At 41.3% G+C, this 11668-nt stretch overlaps 1 pseudogene; it reads left to right on the forward strand.

The window, feature by feature from the left end:
* Positions 1-9599: 9599 nt before the first annotated feature.
* On the forward strand, positions 9600-10305 carry LOC101620419 (annotated as a pseudogene).
* The last annotated feature ends 1363 nt before the right edge of the window (positions 10306-11668 follow it).

The raw sequence follows: 11668 nt of genomic DNA on the forward strand, positions 1-11668 counted from the left end.
ATACCACAAGTAAGAGAGATCATGTAGCATTTGTATTTTTCTATCTGGCTTATCTCAATTAGCATAATGGCCTCAAGGTCTTTTAAATGGACCTCACTCAATATAATCAACTTGAACTACGAAATAAGTTGGTATATGAAACAGTTACCAAACTTTAGCAGAACCAAATTCTGAATACATGCCTCTTTCCCACTTTTACTGATTCCCAAAGAGTATTTGCCCTCTTTACCATTATTTTTATTCTTTATCAATTTTAATTATTGAATCTTCTTGGAATCAATGTTTTATAAGACTGAAAATTTGAAAATATAGTGCCTTTGTTGTGTGCAAAAGAAACAAGAAATTATTTCATGGAAAAAATCCCTCTCTTTTTGGTGCCATTATTTCTGGGCACTTCAGGACCTCAAGATGCACACTGAAAGGCTGCTTTGATCTTGCTGCCATGTCCATTATCATAGCATTAATGCTGTGATCAACGCCTCTCTCCAGCCAGAAAGGCATGCTGCCTGATATAAGAAAGCCATTTTTGGTTTATCCTAAAACCCTTTCCATTTCATCTGGACTCATCTTCCTGACTGGCTGGGGATAGTTGTAAGCTCTGTCTTTGAGAAGCCTAGAACCATCTGCTGCTCATCTTCCCATTGTGAGAGGGAATGAACTGCCACTCTCCAGGGCTAGAACACTGGCACCAGCAGGCCAAGAGCAGGCCCCAGAGATGTGCAGAAAAAGCCCTGTTTCCCTCATCAGCTCATGGAAGGGCCTGGAACTGGCCACCTGAGAGTCATCCTTTGGATGGAGTCTTCTGAAATGCTTTCACTTGCAATGTCACCCACCAGCAAATTAGATCACACACTGATGTATGATCATGATATCTGAAATGAAAGCACCATAGATCTCTAAATGCTGCTTAGTGACCATGAAACAGAACACAGAGATAACCAAATGATTGCACATTCACATCCTCTGGTCTCCCTACATATTGAAATTATGTTTATTGAGCAGCTGGTACAGACCAATCCCTGGTAAAGAGTCATTTCTGGGGACACTATAACCCCACAGCTGACACAGTATATAATGAAAAACTAGTGGAGATGGTTTGAGTGACATTTCTTATTTTCTTCTCTGAGACAGTGATGACTGTAGGGAATAACAGAAAGAAACTAATTTTGAGTACAAATTGTCTCCCAGGGAGTGTTCAAATTTTCTCCTAATGAAGTTCCATTTTGAGTGTCAGTAATGTTATAATATGGCCCCATTGAAAGAATCAATGACATTTCTTTTTCTTTCTGGAGCCTAAAGAATACTGAAATTTTTCACAGTATGAGATCTTAAAAGTATGTCATTACATTTGCACTGGCTCACTTAATCAGACTGCCCGCTTCTAAATTGTAGTCTTCAATTGAGTAGCAAATAAAACTTGACACCTGCAACAACAAAAAACAGGATCAATACCCTCATTTGTATACCAGGCACTGAAATCGATATTTACTCCTCAATCTTTCAGTAGACTGAATATTATATCTATTTACCCTCTGTTTTCTTACTTCTACTTCAATTTGATCTAAGCATTAGTAAGAATTAGAACAGCTAGTTTTCTTGAAGTTCTTACTATGGTATCACCAAAGAGAAGCTGGACCTTGTGCCTATAGCTGAATCAAGATGTCACAGGCCAATCCATTGCACCCCAGTCCTTAATGTTTGATATCGTAATATGCATATACAATATCATCTTCTTTAACCTTGTGGGAAAGTTGTTTTTTTTTTTAAAAAAAAGATTTATTTATTTACTTATGCATACAGAACTGGGGTACAGGCCAGAGCTGTAGGGGCAGTGAGAAGATTCACCAGAGACAGAGTGGGGAGCAGAACAGGCCCACTGACGAAGTACACTGCTGAGGGAAGCAGCGGGTGTGTCAGGAGAGGTCTGACACTCCATGTGGATCACCTCTGGGGCAGAATCAAACTTATGCTGAAGTGGCTTTAGCTTCTCAGTGCTGTGCTTTTAACCCGCTGCTACCAGGGAGTCACCCTTGTGGGAAAGTTTTAACAACGCAATTATAGGGTTATTTAAGATATCTACCATGTTTTCCAACATTGTACTGGAATTGCTAAAAAAAAAAAAAAGAACAATAGTATTATCTCTTTAACCCCTTGATTTCCAAGCATATAATTACTAGAAAAGAAACATTTGTACTTTTGCATATGTGGGCACTTAAACACATGTGAGTTCACACATGTGCTTCAAGGCATAAGGACTGATTTATTGAAGGTTCAGCTCTCCCGGGATAAGCAACCCACACTGCCAACTCCGTGTCCATGGAATCCACTGGGGCCCACAGGGTTTTCCTGCAACCGCAGAGAGGTATGAGTTTAGTGAAGTGTAAGTCTCTGGGGAAAGCGGAAGGAGGACACTGGGGAAGATGAGACGCACAGCATCTGTTCTCTCCCTGTGAACTTCGTTTCAGCCAAAGGTGAGCCCATTGTTTTCATGAGAGACTTTTGCAAATTCTGGGCAAGTGGTGACAGTCGAAGAAGTTGGGTGTTATTTTCCTTTTAATATAGTTTATTAAGACTCTAAGCACAATTAGAGAAAACTTGGGGTCCATATAACATGAAATAAGGCACAGAGATGGGACAAGGGCATTTCTCCCTACATAGAACCTCAGAGGTGGTCCAGCACCCCAAGTTTGGTCATTTGGCAAACACTGTGCAATAATTTCTTGGTCTCTTTTAGTTGGAACCCTGCAAAAGGGCAATGAGAAACCAAGACAGGGAGGAGAACAACTTGAATGTTTTATATCGACTGTGGGAAACAGTCTAGCTTCCAGGTATATATCCGATGTATATATATCCGATGTAACTGCAAAGTCCTGACAACAGTTTCCTGAGAGTCACTTTGATGATGATCTTGAGTTACCCTAACAGATGAAAGTTTGTAGTCGTTGTAACTTTCCCATAAATGAGTCTGGCCTAGGTAGACCAGCCAGTACTAAGGAAGCACACCTACACACACACACACACACAAATACATTCATACTCAAAGGCCCAAAATACATGGATACCTGTAGGGATATATCCAGTTTTTCATGTCCATATCCATTGAAATGTTTGCTTTAAATGGTTATATTTCTATCCATCATTGTACTGAGAATTTCAGATACTCTCTATGGAAAGTTGGAAATTGACTTCTGTTTCAATATGGTCCACAGGCCACAGATGTTTACCTGCTTTTGCTGCCAAAGTCCTGTAAAACTGACTGAAGAGTATCTGAAAAAAGAAAGAGGAGTGGTGACAAAGCTCATGAAGAAGTTGAACTTAGTTCTGGAATTCAGAATAAGATGGATGATTGGAGATGGGGTACATTACACATCCATCCTTTTAGAGGGCAGCCCACTGGAAGTGGGAATGGGGTCTCCTGGAACCTTCATGGGCTTCAGGTGGGTGGGGAAATAGCTGGAAGCAGAGAATTTACAAGAGTTGCTGGTGACCCCCAGTTTGCAACACAAGCAGCCCCCGCTTTACTTCCTATTGAAGGATTATGACTTATTTTCTAAAAAAAGAAAAAAAAAGGAAGAAGAAAGAAAGAAAAGGAAACAGAACTGAAGATACCTGCGCCCCTAGGATGCTTATGGTCTCAGGGGAGGCTGCAGGGAGAACACAGAGGGGTTCAGTGAGCATCTTCATGTGATGTATTTCCTCTGACTCTGCTCCCCAGGGACCAACCAGTCACAGTATAGCATCGTGGGCACGAGGCCAGGAATTCTTCTCTGGAAAAACTGAATGGCCCCTCATGGAGTGAGATCTCCAACTACTGTTACTGAACAGCCCCCCAGTGAAAATGTCACCTCCCTGCCCTATCAGCCCATGAAATCCAAGTAGCTAAGATACTTTCCCAAGCACTTGGGCTTTCCATCAGCTCCTGGTGTTAAGGACCAGGAACATTTGACAAAAATCTCAAAAATAAAGGAGAAAATCCTAAACGTCAAAAAAAAAAAGTAATTTTGCATAGCTCTGCAACAGAAGAAAACTAAGATGAGACAACAAACTCTACAGAGTACCCAGAGAGGTAAGAAAGGATATTTTCCCTCTAAGATGAAAATCAGGAAAATCAGAGTAAAGAGAAGGAAAAGTGTAGAAATCAAACCTTTGATTACAAAACCAAGTTTGACCCCACAACTGGAAGTGGGTGGTGCTCAACACTTTTTGCTCTTAGCTAACACCTAAGTCACAAAATCCCTCTCTGTGCCGCATGGATGGTCTTGCATATGTGCTGGGAGATGAAGCCAAGGAGGAACAGCGAACATGTAAGAGGCGACTTGTTTTCAGTTGGGGTTGGAGGAGCATATGCTAGTGTTTCTGATTTGAAACGATTCTACTACATCTCTTCCTTTGTTAGTAATTCAAAACACAGAAATTCCAGGTGCGATATAAGCTCTGCGACTACAGTTTGAAAGTGTTATACGTCTATGCTAATGCTACCCAAACTGGAATTAAAGTTGTGAGACTAAAAAAAATTTTGATATAGTCCTCTGATGCACTTAGTATATTATCTATTTATTGCCACAATATTGCAGGCAAAAAAAATTTTTTTTTCAAGACGTAATGGGTTAAAACAACCTTCATTTATTCTTGTATTCACAGGTCTGTGGTTAGGCTACACTGGACTCCTGGCTTAGAGCTTCAGGCTGTGAGCTCCAAGTTCTAGGTTCAGAGCTGCTCCATTCATGTCTTATTCTTCATCAACCAGCAGATACCCAGAACATTTAAGTAATATAATTATGCATTCAGGCTAATGAAGTGGCTGAAGAATATATGTGGAGAATCTTCTTTTGGGGGGCAAAAAAGTAGAAGCCTAATCATGCAAGCACATTTCAATTTTCTACTCACTACTTTTCAACTAACATCTCACTGACACAGCAAGTAATCAAAGTCACAGTGCAAAGAAGTGAATCCACTCACCTAGAGGCCATGACAATGGCGAGTATGTGGATTTCCAGCACTCTAATTAGAGAGTGAGGAACTGGAACCAACAATTTAATCAATATGCACTAGTCCTATTTGCCCTCTTTGTCCTACATGACACCTCTACATTAAAAATAAATCCTCCTATATGGTGATGGCACACGGGTGATTTGGTGATGGGAAACCCGCATGGATTACCATTGAGGTGGAAAAAAAAATGTACAAAATGATGTAAAAATAAACTGTAAAAATAAATAAATAAACAAATAATACATTTGATTGCTACAAAAAAATAAACAAATAAACCCTCCTTTAGGCCCTCCCTGATGGAGCAATGAGTTGAAGCACAGCTCTATGAAGCTTTCCAAAGCCACTGCAGCATGAGTTCAATTCACAGCAAGGGAGATGACCCACATGGCACAGCAGACCTCTCCTGACCCGCCCACTGCTCCCCTCAGCAGTGTATTTCAGTTGGCTCCCCACTCTGTCTCTGGTGAATCCTCTCACTGCCCTGCACCTCTGGCCTGTACCCCAGTTTTTGTAAGCATAAGTAAATAAATGTTTTGTTTTTAAAAATAAGCCCTCCTTCATGTTAAGACCCACAATGAGATCTTCTGACACGGTACTGGGTCTTCATCATTCCCAGGTGTGTAAATGGATTTGATGTGTATGCCCATTTGAAAGAGGGAAGGGTGGGAAAAACAAATCAATTACCAGTTCACCAAGTTTTACCATCTGACTAGGCTGGCACTGCCAGGCCCTGAAGTGGCCGAGTCTCCATTAGGCCATGTTCTCTTCTTTGGGGGTGGCTGCCCAGGTCAATGCTCTCCACGGTTCCTAGCTCTGCCCTCTCAAACTCACTCATTTCCATCGTTTCCTTGACCACTTCTGAACAGGGCCTTGGATCAGTTGCCCTTTTTGACAGTGAACTGCTTACTTAGTCTCTTGGTTTTCTTCCTGTATTAGATTTGGCCAAGAAGGCAGAAGTGTATATTTATATCCCACATGAAGAGAGAAAGGGACTCAGGTTGTGCAATTGGCTCATACAATTGTGGACACCGACCACTTCTCAGGTCTACGCTTCATAGGCTGGAGAACCAGGGGAGAGGACGGTATAGTGCCTTTCTGAGCATCAGCAGGATTGATATCGAGGAAAAGCCACTTTTTCAGTTTGAGTCTGAAGCCAGGAAAACTCCCAATTTCCCAAATGCCCCAAGTTGAAAACAGTCAAGCAGGGGGAGTTTCTTCTTATTCATGGAGTTTGTTATTTTGACCTTCTGATTAGTGGGGTCCACTGATGGGAGGAAGCCCACCACTGAAATATTAATCCTCTCCAGAAACAGGAGACTGATATACCCAGATTAAGTTTGACCAAACTGGGTACTTCTTGACCCACTTGTGTTGAGGCATAACATTAACCATCATAGTGCCTACAGAAAGTTGAGGGCCAATGTGTCTCTTTATATCTCTAACAGCATTCATTCAGAATGGTGGGGTTTTTTTCCAATACAGCTCTCGAAATGTGGGCTTTCTGTAAAAAGTAATTAGCCAACTGCATGTGACAAAAGGCACACCAAAAATACCTTTCAAAATATGCTTCTGTTAGCCTTTCTGTGGGATTTTTGAGAAATCAGATTCTGTAAAATCATGTCTATGAACTTTCTAAGAAGACTTTTAGTCCAGCTAAAGGTAACTACCAGATGTTTTATGAATCCTTTCTGATGTCTGAACAAGAACATTTCAGGCCAACCCTGGTATATTAGTATATACTTGTATATACTAATACCAGATCTATGTCATATTAGCCACACTCTAAATCTGATCTTCTCCCTGAGGCCCTGTTACAGTGATCACAATCATTTATAATATCCACCAGGAAGCACATACTTTTCTCACAGCAGCCAAAATTCCTAACTAATACTTCTAACTCACATTTTTTAGCCCTAGTGATTATTTCCATTCTGTTCAGCACTCAAGTTCACTCCCCAGATGCTACACTACACAGTCTTTCTCTGTTAGATTAACTCCTGAGACAACTGTGTCCCATCCAGTGGGACTGCAATCATGTCACTCTCACTTTTCAGTATCTCTGATATTCGATCCAACAAGTTTCCTGACCATTCTTTACCACGCCCACTTCACCCCTGCCTTTTATGTGGCCAGCCTTTTATCCCTGCCAATTTCTCCTTGACAATCCCATCTAGATCTTGTTTACCAAATCCAGTAGTTCCAATAATCACTGACTAATTGTTCAACAAAAGGCATCATTTATTTATCTAGTGAAGTTAGAGCTCTGCATTGAGCACGTCATCTCAGGTTTCAAAAGTTTTTTTGAATTTCTTAGATGTTCTAGCTGAGAATTTTGTATTTTCCAAAGATACAAAGTTTGATTTCCTTTCTACCTAGAAAAATAGCTAATTATGGTGCTAGAACATCCAGGAATAATTTCATGAACATAGTATGCTTATTAAGGTACACTGTGATAAGATCATTATGGGAATGCAGACAGGCTTCAGTGACAAATGTGGATATCTAGAGGGGTAACATGATCATGGGGAGAACAGGGCATTCTTTGGATGGGATTAAAATGTTCAGAGGGCAAATGGAGCAGGTGTACAGTTAATAAAACTCAGCACTCCTGTGGTCTGGTTCTTTGATTAGTAGGATGAGAACAGATGTATTAACCAATTTATTTTTCTTACTGTTTTGAGCACAGTGATGGATTGGGATATAGTGTTATCAGAAATCAATATAGTTTGGAATGTCTTTAGGGGGGAAAAATGACAAAATTAAGTACAAAAGTGAAAATGTCTTAGCATGCATGAAGAATCATACAAATTGCTGGAATCTACAAAATAAAGACCTTTCCTGGGATTTCTTCAAATTCATTAGAAATTCTTAGAAAAAAATGCTTCCTAATCATAACCTATTTTTTCCATCCTACATTGTGGCTTCCATCAACTCAAGAATCGCCATCCTTGGGCAGACAAGTGTCTCTGAAGCTTAAGATTTATTAATTTCACAGAAAATCTGCTTGCTTGTCCAGAATGCAAATGTGACTAAGATAGAACAGATCATCATAGTTCATACCTTAACATCAGGGTTGACTTTCTGTGTAGTTATGCAACCTGTACAGGTGGCTAGGGTTCATGTTCAGAAGGACTCATGCTTGTTTACCACTGTGTCTTCTGTCACCATCTAGAAAGTTCTAATATTACCTTTTTTAAAAAAGATTTATTTTATTTACCTAGGCATACAAGAGGTGGGGTGTAGGCCATGGGTTGGGGGTGAGAGAATTCATCAGAGACAGAGTAGGGAGCAGAACAGGCAGATTTACTGAAATGCACTGATGTGGGAAACCGTGGGCAGGACAGGAGAAGTCTGCTGAGCCATGTGGGTGAACTCCCTGGTCGAGGATAGAACTTGTGCTGGAGTGACTGCTGATAGCTTCTTAGTGCTGAGACAACTAACCTCTTTAACCACAACGAAGGCCCTCTAAACACTCTTTTAATGACTGGAATCAGCCACAAGAATTTGTGTTGTGACTCCTCCTCTGTTAACTTTTTTTTTTTCATTGTTTTTCGACAAGAACCTGCCTCGATAGTCCTCACATTTCTATGTAAGATGAAAAATCTGTCATGTCTTTCTGAGACCATTGTTCCTCCTAAAACATTAGCTGTAATTCACCACCAATCAACAGACAAATAATAAATAATAATAGAGGGAAACAGGGAACAGGTTTTTCTCATAACTGGAAGAGAGCTGTGGGTCAGAGGAATCATCTGTGGAGAACTTACTGAAAATTATAGCAGGAGGCCTGCAGTTACTTAGAGATAGAAACTGTGTATAGGATTTGAACAGAAAAGAGGCTCAGTGGGAGGAGAAGCTCAGGTAGTAAGCATGAGGGTTGCAAGACCCATGCCACTTCTCAGCTTTCCCTGAGGATCCTCCCTGCCTCCCATACGCACTAAGCATAATATCCTTGGCCTGTGTTATTCCCAAAGCATTCTCAAAGGTCAGAAAGGTCACAAAGCGTTCTCTTGCTAGTTAACTGGTAAACATATATGCATTAGAAGAAGGAAATCTAATACTCCCTTGAATCTTGAGATTCTCTCTCCATTTCCCCAAATCACCCAAAACCTGTGAAGGTTTGATCCAAATATAACTGGTTTTCAGATAAATTCCAAGTGGAAGGAGAAATAGTGTCTGTTGGCTCATTTTCACTTTCACTGCCATACAGTGTCACTGATGAATGCTCACCTTGAGCTCTGTGGCTATACTTGGCAGCAATGACCACAGCCTTTGGTGGTGAAGGATGGGATAGTCAGCAAGGACCCATACTCTCATACAGTTCACATTTGCACACTGTTCTTTGAAGCACAGTTGTTGAACCAAGGGGAATCTGCCCTGCATGCTATCCTGTACTAAAACCAACACTTTCAATGAAACCTTTGTTTCAGTATCAAATATAGTTGTTTTTAAATATGGTGTACTAAAAGGAAAGTTGAGGGATAACAAGATTAATAGATCAGGAGGCTGCCATCATTGTCACTATATTCCTGATGGTGAAGGTCTGAGTAAAGAATTTGGCCGGATTGGGTGCCTGGTCACCAGGACTGCTTTTTGTTGCCTTTCTTTGCCTCAACTACATGGTCTACATGCTCCAGTATGGTTCCAACCATGGCAAGTTCAATGAGAACAGGAAGTTGTCATCAATGAAAACTCTGTTTACATCTTTCAGGAGCAAGATCATGCCAGCATTAAATAGGATGATATTGGTGTGGAATATGTTGTAGAGTCCACTGGCATTATCATGGAGAAAACCAGAGCTCACTTGAAGGGTGATGCCAAGGGTCCTCATCTCTGAACCTTCTTCTGATACACCTGTGTTTGTGATGGGAGTGAATCATGAGAGGTACAGCTCCCTCCAGATTGTCAGCAATGCCTCCTGTACCACCAGCTGCTTGGTCCCCTGGTCAAAGTCATCCATGCCAACTTCAGTATTGTGGAGGGACTCATGACCTTGGTTTATGTCATCACTGCCATCCAGGAGACCATGGACATCCCCTCTGGGACACTGTTGGCTGAAAGTCAAGGGGCTGCCAGAAACATCATCCCCACTTCTACTGGTACTACCAAGACCTTGGGCAAGGTCATCCTTGAGCTGAGAGGAAGGCAGCTGATCTGGCCTTCCAACATGTTGTTGGAGCTCTGACCTGCCACCTGAAGAAAGCCACCAAGCATGACATCAAGAAAGTGATGCCCTTCAAGGGCATGCTGAGCTACATGGAGGACCAGCTGTCTGCTGTGATTTTTAACCTCCACCTTCAAAGCTGGGACTAGTTATTCCCTCAATGGCCAGTGAGGAAAGCTGTAGAGAATATGGTGCTCTGGATTAGTCAGTTAGCATTTGAAAGCACACTCTCGGAGTCCCTAGGGTCAGCAAGACAGAAAACAGATGCCAAAGCCCCAGAACACAGAAAATAAAAGATATGGTTCATTGTATCCCGACTTTCTCTTTTCCCAGGATGGTTTATATCTACAACATTGTTTTATGTCTCTGTCACCGGACACATTTCCCTGACACCTGGGAAAGATGAAAGATGTACATTTTTATTTCAAAAAGTGGAATAGCTCACTATTGCTGTGAACACATGAATTACAAGGATTGCCTGCAAACCATCACATGCCCACCAGCACATGCTGAACGTCCTTCCACATCCAGAAGAAGCAGCCTGCTCATCCTTAACAGCTGCATGGTGGATCCCTGGTTGGGATGCACCGGGCAGTCTCCTGTCCTGAGTTCTGGTTCCCCTTTCTGGGTCACTTACTGTGCTGCTCCAGGGCTCAATATGTCAGGCTGGAGAACCGCATGACTGATGTGGCCTAGCTTTGTGCAGAGGCCACAGATGGGTCGTGGCCATGAGCCTCACTCTCAGAGCTTTTATGGGGTATTTTGTCCAGTGAAGATGACAACATTCTGCCCTCAGTGAATGCTGAATTCGTGGCTTATGGCCATATTTTCCACTTACCCTGTTGTTTTACTTTCCATTTCCATTCATTTTTGTTTCTTATTTTGGACCATGCATCCACAGGCCCTAGGGCCTTCCATTTCCTATATGCCTCATCCAGGTGCCCAGATCCAACTATGTCCATGACTAGCACAACTAATGGAAGAGAATTTTTACTCCTCCCTCACTTTCCCCTAAAATTTAGGGGAGAGGGCTAGTTTAGCTTCTGCCTAAAGCCAATTCTGAATTCATTCTGGGGTTGAGGTCTGAGTAATGAAACACAAAGAGAAATACAAACTGTTGTCTTAATCTATTTTCCATGAAGATACTCTTAAATATTCAGCTTTTAGATGTTCAGACCCAAATTGACGTTCTTCGGGAAAACATTAGGATAAGCCATTTTCAGAGTTTTTCTGAAAACTTCATACATAAATTTGGTGAAATCAGATGAAATTTTTGGGAGACTTTTCCAGTCAACTTTTTTTTCACATGAAAAAAGTAATATATTTAAGCTTGTGTTACAGCTCCAGGGAAATAATCTCCCACTGACAAGTTTAATGGATATCTAGGATCTGTTCATTTTAATTCTAAGGAGATTTTGGTCGTTAATACTGAGCTCTGTGGGGTGTGACAACAAAGTGACAGTGCTTATAAAGAGAGTTGAGATTTCTTTCAGTGAGATTAAGTCTCCATTA

Source organism: Condylura cristata, unplaced genomic scaffold (genome assembly GCF_000260355.1).
Source record: "Condylura cristata isolate star-nosed mole 26May11 unplaced genomic scaffold, ConCri1.0 scaffold00030, whole genome shotgun sequence".
NCBI lineage: Eukaryota > Metazoa > Chordata > Mammalia > Eulipotyphla > Talpidae > Condylura > Condylura cristata.